Consider the following 9,175-nt stretch of genomic DNA (forward strand, 5'->3'; position numbering starts at 1 on the left):
AATAATTCTAAAGCTACTTGTGCGTGTGTCCAGGTGTTAGCTGGGTGAGTATGTGGCAAATGCTGAAATAATGCAGTCCTAAGCAAACTGTGAGAATTGGTGGAAGCGCAAATGATGCAAAACTAACTACTAAGAGAAAATGAAAACTTTCTGTGGATGGCTGGCTACATTGCAGCTCAGAACAGTCATCTGTAGGGTGGATGAAATAGTGTGTCAAGAATTCACTGGTTGGATGATTATAATGAGTCTTGTAAGCTGATGAAGAGGCTTGAATTGCAATTTTTTTTTCCAGCAGGTTCAGAAATACTTCATTCATTTCCACTAGGCAAAATGTGTGTCCCTGAGGTCAAAGATGGCATCTATCGCTTTAGCATACCTGGACCTTTAACAAATTCAAACTAACCCACAGCAGTGGACCTAGGCGTGGTTGGATGGAAGACTGCTCACAGACCCTCTCAGCTGATATCCCGCCTGCACTTCCCATCCACCTCCTGGCTCATCCCCATGTGCCACAGTGCCCTTCTCTTCTGCAGGCTAGCCTTTCTCTCTTATCACTCAACCTATTAAGAAGTTTTACATTCTCCAAGAATGCTGTCCTTTATTGGGTGGCTTGGGGCCAATGACTTCTGATTCCTGATTCTTAATTAACCCCTCCGTCTTCTGTACTGCTGTATCATCTTATATTAATAAATACCACTAGTATGAGACTTAGAGCATTAATTATGTCTGTCTGCCCCTCTGGACTCTATGTCTCTTTATAGCAGACATCATGACTCACGTATGTTTGCATCACCCACAGCACCCAGCATGTAATTGGTACCCAATGAATACTCAGAAAGAATTGTAGCAATGACTGTGGGGGTGAGGAGGTGTGGGGAGGGGTGAAGGGGTACTTACCCTCTCATAAGGACTTGTATCCCAATTTATTTTATAACATTTAAAATACGATTCCATTGACAATGAAAGCATAACAGAGCGCAACACTGTTTGAATATTAGTGATTGCAACAGGAAAATGGTGCATAGGAAATATCTATCTTCAATGACGGTGCTTATGGACAAGAAGACAAGCTGGTTTAAATAAAGAAGGGTGAGGAAGGACCCGTGGTTCTGAAGAGAATCACACCTCCTAAGTAGTTTTAGGGGTTGTTCATGCCTCTAGGCGAGTCCAGTTAAATTCCAAAGCACATGGCCTTCTTTTTCCTAGACATGTCTATTCTTATGTGTTCCCATCATGCATGGAATCCTTTACAGGCTGACAACGTAGGTAGAGGAGGAATAGAAGACAGAAAGCAAATAAAAGGTTGCCTTGAGGTATCCACGCAAGTTGGAAGAAGGAGAAAGAAGGGGAGTTGCTATGGTTTGAATTGTATCCCCTAAATTCCTATGCTGAATTCTTAACCCTCGGCATTTCAGAATGTGACCTTATTTGGAAATAAGGTTGTTGCAGATGTAATTAGTTAGGTTAAAATTAAGGAGGGCTCTAATCCGATATGACCGTTGTCCTCCTAAAAAGGGAAAATTGGGACACAGAGACCCAGGAAAAATGCCATGTGAACATGAAGATGGCCATCTACGAGCCAAGAAGAGACACATGGAACAGATTCTTCCTTTGAAGGCCTCAGAATGCACCAGCCCACTGACATCTTGATCTCAGGCTCCCAACCCCCCAAACTGTGAGGCAGTAAATTTCTGTTCAAGCCGCCCAGTGTGTGGTGCTTTGTTAGGGCAGCCCTAGCAATCTAAGGCGGGAATGAAGGAGAATGTGTGTGTATACATAAAATAAAGGTTTCCTGAGACAGAATTAATTGCATTGTGGAGTTTGAAATAGAGAGGTCTGAGGAGGATAGCTGTGCAAGACAGTTCAGAGGAGGAAGAAGGAAAAGAGGACGTCGACTCAGTTCCCGGCGCCAGCCAGCAGATGGGCTGTTGATGGGAACAGCTCTCTGTAGGGGGAGAAGAAGAAACAGTACAGAGTGGATCTTTCCAATTTGTCAGATATTTCACGTAGCCAGGATGGTGGTAATTGTTGGACATGCAGGCTACTACTAAGCTGTGGTCCAGCACCCTCTGCGAGTTTTAGAAGGCTGAGAAAGCAGGGATTGGGGGTAAACATTATCGGTGGTTATAATCTAGGCAGTTGCACATGTGCACAGTGTGGTACATGGGCATGGAATTTAAACTTTTGCCGCATTTGACTAAAATGCAGATTCCTAGAAGGTTTGTAACTGTGGCTGTGCTACTGTCTTTGCATAGCATCTTACACAAAGTTAGAAAATAGTTTTCCTTTGTGATAATAATTTTATCCTTTTAAGCTTGCTAAAAGGAGACTTACTTTTAAAAATATTTTTAAGCCAATAGTGTGTAGAAAGCCTGCATTTACATGCACTGAAATCTTTGAGGCATGCTTATATTTACTTCTTGAAGTATTAACATTTAAATATTAAAAAAAACCCACAGTGACCAAGAAATAATAAGTGTTTACAAAGCACTTTCACATATACTATTTTACTTGATCCTTACAAGAGCCCGGTGGTTTTACCAAGATAGATCTTATGTTCCTATTTTACAGACGAGGAAAACTGAGGTTTATATAATTTAAGTAAATGCCCTAATTCATACAGGTGGGGAGTAGCATTATGAAAAACGAACTAGAACCTGGTTCTTTCAAGCTCCAATTCAGTGTTCTTTACCATTAATGAAATATTTAATAATTTAAGAAACTGTTAATAGAAAATCATAATACATGGTTTACTATCTTAAGTCTTTTAATGATTTAACTATATTCTATTTGTCAAGACATTTATCATAAAAAGTCTATGAAATCTTAATAGAAATCTAGTTGTAATTACATAATTAGTTTTCTGAGTAGAAAAAACGTGGACTCTGGAAATTGCAGAACTGGTTTGAATATCTCTCAATTGGGCAAGCTATAAGCTTATAAGTTTCAATAGGATTAGATACAATAAGTATTTAATATAGTTCCTGGTACCAAATAGGCCAATAAATGTATTGGGACTGAGAGGGTATTTGGAGGCTTAGCGTGCAAAGAATATGTTTTCTCTCAAGCAAATGTCCAGGATCAAGGTCAAAGTCATAATATGCAGCCATGGACTGCATCACACCCACACAGGGTTGCCGCTGGTCAGTGAGCTCCCTCCCTTCCCACTTAACTTGTCAGTACTAAATGGAGTGGGAACATTCCTCTCCCTGGAAGGGGCATATTTCTCTCTGGCTTGTCGTGTGGCAGGCACTTCTTAGGGCTTTGTGCCCTTCGCTGACACAGTGAGAGTTTCGCATGTAGGAAGAAAGAATAATTTGCTATAAAGATCCCTGCCATGGATCAGACAAGGCTATTTTACTGTAAAAGGAGCAAAATTACATGACTTCTTTAATGTCATCCAGATGATTTTCTCCTTTTCATTTTTTAAGCTTTGCTTAAAATTCCACAGCATTTTCTAGCAGCACAGGATTAATCTTGGCACCATCCAGAACTTTGCCACCGTAAACAAAGTTTGCTGGGCATGAGGGTTCTGGCGGTGGCTTTTTAATTTCAAAATTCCATTTCATGTGAACTCCTTACATATTGGATGAATGCTAGGTAGTTTACAAAGTGGTTAATGTCTGCATTAGTTCACAGAATTTTAGAGCCGGATACATTCAATAAGTGTCAGCAGACTTTTTCTGTATAAGCCCAAGTAGTTTAGGTTTTGTGGGTTTCTTTCTTTCTTTCTTTTCTTTTTTTTTTTTTTTTGAGGGTGGGTCTCTTTTGTGGTCCTGGCTAGAGTGCAGTGGTGTCATCATACTTCACTGCAACTTCAAACTCCTGGACTCAAGAATCCTCCTGCCTCAGCCTCAGGAGTAGCTGGGACTATAGGCATGTGCAAACATGCCTGGCTAATTTTTGTATTTTTTTGTAAAGAAAAGTTTCACTATTGCCCAGGCTGGTCTTAAACTCTTGGCCTCAATCCAGGATCCTCTGGATCCTGATACTTAAACTCCTGATCCTCCTGCCTCAGCCTCCCAAAGTGCTAGGATTATAGGGGTGAGCCACTGAGCCTGGCCTTTGCAGGTTTCTGTCTCCTACAGTTACTCAGCTCTGCCCTTGTAGCATGAAAACAGCCATTGACAAACAGAGTAAATGGACACAGTTGTGTTTCAATAAAACTTTATTTATGGATACCAAAATTTGAATTTCATTTAATTTTCACATGACACAATATAATATTCTTCTGATTTTCCTTTACCATTTAAAAAATGTGAAAAAAAAAACCCAAAACAAAAACCATGCTTAGCTCATAGGCCATAAGAAAATAGGAATAATTTCCCTACATCTGAACTGGAGGATTATATTCATAAAATCAGTGTTAGACTTGCCAGAGTCTTTGTAGAGCTTTTCAAAGTTCTTTTTAGAGCTGAGATTCTGAGCACAGAGAAATCCAATACTTTCCCTACAGTCATACAGCTAGTGAGCTATGGAGACAAAACTATTACGCCCATCTCCTGATTTTAAAATCATTTGTCATTGCTTCAATAATTACCATGTTTTACATGTCCATGCAAGCATCAATGATGAACTTGTGATTAATCCGTGAACATAAATGTCTGTCTTCAAATTAGCTGTCTGATCTCAACTTGGAGAGACTTGGACTTTGCAAATTCACGTCCTCAGTTGTGTTACTTGCAGCCTACCATTAGGGTCAAAGAATAGGGTCAAAGAAATCATGTAAGACTCTCTCTCTTAGATTATACTGCTACTTAAATTGAATATTACAATTTTTCAGCTAACAGGATGCTTGGAGATTTCCTTGGCTCACATCATCAAATTATATGGGGAAATTGAGGTCCAGAGAGCCTAAATGAACTGCCCAAGGTCACTCACTGGCAGGATCGAAGCCAAATCTTTGGACTCCCAGTACAGAACTCTTTCAATTGCACCATACAGCCTGACACAATAGTTTATGGAAAAAAATTTATTACTCATAATTAAAGCATGCCTTTTGTATTAAAGTCCAGGGCACAAATATAATAATTACCATTAATTACCAACTCATTCTTATGTAGCAGGAACTGTGCTAGACATGCACGAATTATATAATTAAATCCTTTTCTTTTTTGTCTCCATTTTACAGCTCAAGAAGCTGAGGCTTGAAGAGTTTACAATAATTTATTTCATGTGACATACTTGGTAAGTGATAGAGCCACAGTTCATATCTACTTTTCTCTTTAAAAACTGAGCTCTTTTCACTTTCCTTATCTCCTTTGTTGGGTGCTTTTGTTTTAAGTCACAGAAATTGCAACTGAAACTGGCATAAGTTGTAAAAAGGATTTAATGGGGCAGAAGATTGAGAAGGGCGAAGTTCGGCTTCAAGTCTCATTCAGTCAAAGCCCTGTGATCCCCTGGTTCTGTCTTCCCTGGCTGGTTGGCTAAGGTCTCAGACTGGCTTCACAAGGGTCACATGCATCCTCATTCTCCTCCAGTAAGGGTAAAAGGAAAACCAAGTCATCTATTGAACAAACACCCTGATCCCAGGGTCTCTGATTGGCACAATCCCTGAGCCATCCACAGACTGAGGATGAAATTGACCTTCAAAGCCCATCTCTAGAGCTAGGGGTGCTGTCTAATAATGGAGGGAAGGGGTGCTTCCTCTGGAAAGGAAAATCTGAGTCTGTTAGAAAAAGAAGGAAGAATGGATGTTGAATAGGCAACCAATGAATTTACTTTACCATCTTCATATCCACTTTACATTTATTGAATTGATAAGATCAAAGACATAGAAATGGCAGCATAAACCTTGGTAGTGATGTTCTTGCCTGCTTGCTATAAGGTCATAGGAGAAGAATTGCTCAAAGTGCACTAAGCACACCACCTTGAATAAGCGTTTTTGGATGCGTGCCTGCACATTTTTGCATTATTAAATGAGTAGGTACCAGACTTTCAAGGCAGGACCTTCCCAAGAGTTATTGGAGCTTTTCCTGGTGGTTGAATCTGCACTTCCCAGGGAGAAAGTAAAGGGGTTAATTATAACCCAGTCTTGATCTTTATACCCCAAATTTGAAATCCTCCTTGTCTGCCCAGCTCCAGTGACAGTGTCTCAGACATCCCTCCCCCTTCCCTTGAATAATAACAATCGTCACCATACACTGCAGTGACCGTTCATGTGGCTAGCTCCTCCTTAGATCTTAGTCTCCTTAGGGAAGGCCCGTGACCCTCAGCCTAGAGTAGCATCATCTCACCTTCAGGAAGAGAACAACTGCAACCAAGGGAGCAGCACTAGCTCTGCAGAGAGGACTCGGGGACACTGCTCACTCAGGTCATGTAGGTCCTCTGAAGCTCCCTTCCAGCAAAGCAGGCAAGTTAACAACATCGACCTCATAGGGTTATCCGAAAAGCATGTTATAAAATGTAAAATGATGGAAGTGTTATCTCTTTCCATTTTTCATTGATTCTAGAATACACAATTCCAAATTTAAACATCTCTGAAACTGAAATCCATCCTACAATCTGTGTATAGGTATGCTCCTTAGTTTAATTGGCAGTGTTTTGTTGTTTTTTTTCTGTCTTAGTAGTGCATAAAGTAGTGGCACATCTTACAATCAAGGTTGTCTGATATCCAACAAATTATATTATAGATATTCATGCAGTATTCTGCCTCTGACAAATGCGCCCAAACCATGTAAGTATTGACTGCTCTGTTTGTCAATCTCTAAAGATTCTTTCTCCAGCCCTCATAGCATCCTAGATGGCTATAGTAACTCCCTATCTATCTTACGTGGATAAAAATGTAAAGCTTACATTTTAAGTGTATCCAACCTTTCTGGAAATTATTTGTATTTTGAGTCCCACATACACTATAGAATTTAGTGCAGTTCTTAATTTTACTTTCCATTATTACCATCTTCCCCCACCCCTGTCACAAGCTTTAAGTAATGGGAAGAACCCTGTAGTGTTTTGGAAAGAAAAATTTCAGTTTTAATGCCTTTCTGTCACTAATTAGCTGCTTGTCTAATCTCTTTTGTCATCTGCAAGATGGGGGCGCTAATATTTTCCTTACAGTTATACAGGATTGAATGAGATCATGTATGTGGATGTCCTTTAAAATTACCATGCTCTGGAATCTGATGAACAGGTAGGCCCCCGTTTCACTCTGTAATTTTACCAACCTTGGACAGCTTCCAAAGACAACACTTCAGAAGAAAGAGTGTCTTTAAGGTACATTCCTATATTCATCTACATGGTCGCTAGGATGATTTCTGTTCGCCAAACATCTACAAGGCATGGAAAACAAAGCGACTAATTGTTACATTTGGCTGCATCCAGTTTCCAGTAAGGATGTGAACTCGTTTTTTTTTTTTTTTTCAAATGTCAGGGTCCCTGACTGTGCCCATTCCTGCAGGAACTGCTTCCTTTGCTAGGGCGTGCTGGAGGGGGTTTATCATGATGTCTTCAAGACAGTACAAGCTTTAACTTGAGATTGTGAGTTTCTTTTAATGTTACTTACCAGAGACAAGCTCCTTTTTATGTTTGCCATTAAAGTAGTAATCATTTATTTGTGGTTTTCTTTCTCTCTCTTTTTTTTTTCTTAACTTTGTGGTTTCCCCTATTTTGCACACTGGGAAAACTGCCCTTGTCTTTTCCTTTGTTTTAGGCTTAAATTATGGAGTGGGAGTGTGGTGGACATTAGGACATGAGTAGATACTTAGCTCCCACTTTGTGCTCAATTTACACTCACTTCTGTAGGTATCAGTCTGAAAAGGTTTAGTGGTCTATTTTAGATGAGGGTGCTGAAGCATTTGTCAGAGCTCATAGAGTCAGGACTGGACTCAAGTTCTAATTCCAAAGCCCAAAATTCCTGAGCACACACCCCCACCTTTATGTTTTCGATTTGGGGTTCTGATTTTATCTGGGTATAAGAAAAAGGTGGGTTAAAAAATGGTATTTGAGCAGGCATTTGACATTATACTTTTACTTCTCTTAAACCAGACCTCATCATCTCCTCTCTGTTATCACTGCATTTCATGTTTTAGTCCTGAAAATGAGCTTCTCAGTGGATCATTTTCCTTTACATCTTTTTGGAACTATTCCAGATTCTTATGGCATTACAGAATAAATAGCTCCCTAAAGGCATTCTATAAAGCAGATAGCCTTAAAGAAGGCGTGGGAGATAAATTACATGAATGAATACAAAACTGCTAATAAAACCTATAACAAGGGAAAAGGCAGAGGGTATAATTTGCTGGCAAAGTTATTTAGTTCCAACTACCAAGAACTAAAGATATAAAAAAAGAAGTATATATTATTTATTTAAACTGTAAAAGCTAAAGAGACCTAAAGAGGAAAACAAAATAAATTTCCAAAGCTAAGAATTTACTTGCGTAAGTGTACAAAGAAAGAATTTCTTTTTGACTTTAGAGTGTTTTTTTTTCCTTGGATGATAAAATAATATTACGCTCCGCATTGCTCAAACTATTTATCTGTGATTGGAGTTTATAAGGTACAATTCTTACAATGTATTAAATCTTTTTCATTTCCCAATGTGTTTTTTATGCTTGATTACTGTATTGTTTTACTATTTTTGTAGCAAAGATTTTTCACTTTTACTTTTGTTACTGTCTCTCTGAGGAATAAAGAAAATTCATCTATGAGAAATCCTCGTTGAGAAAAGAAGTTAGTCTCTGAAATTCATTTGATTTCTTAGGTTCACACATGCAGAAAACGTTATATTCCTGGTTTCTCACAAAAAACGTATTAGTGTAAATGATTTAGGAACATAAAATAAATAAAACTTCCAGGATAAATACTGGTGAACAAAAAGAGTGAAGTGCACAAAATGTAATACATTGCAGGGAGGAGGGGGGCGTATATAAAAACTTAGGCACGCTCTTAATTGAAGTGGAATTTATTTCTAAAAGAAAGCACTCAATAAAGAGGGCTTCTTTTCGGAAGTAGGCTTTAACAGAAAGCAGAACACCATTTATATCTTATTTATTCTTTCCTTCATATTCATTAATTGCCTCTTAAGTGGAGCAAAGTGGCATTTTCCTTGGGCAGAAAAATCCCATTACAAAGATGTGGCAGAAGGAAAGGATGCTCCTTTGGTCTCATCCTCCCGGCTTCTCTGTGGCCCGCGGGGCTCTTAGGGTTGGCGAGCGGGGAAAAGTGCCGAGCGGACTTT

Source organism: Microcebus murinus, chromosome 7, assembly GCF_040939455.1.
Source record: "Microcebus murinus isolate Inina chromosome 7, M.murinus_Inina_mat1.0, whole genome shotgun sequence".
In the NCBI taxonomy this organism is placed as follows: Eukaryota; Metazoa; Chordata; class Mammalia; order Primates; family Cheirogaleidae; genus Microcebus; species Microcebus murinus.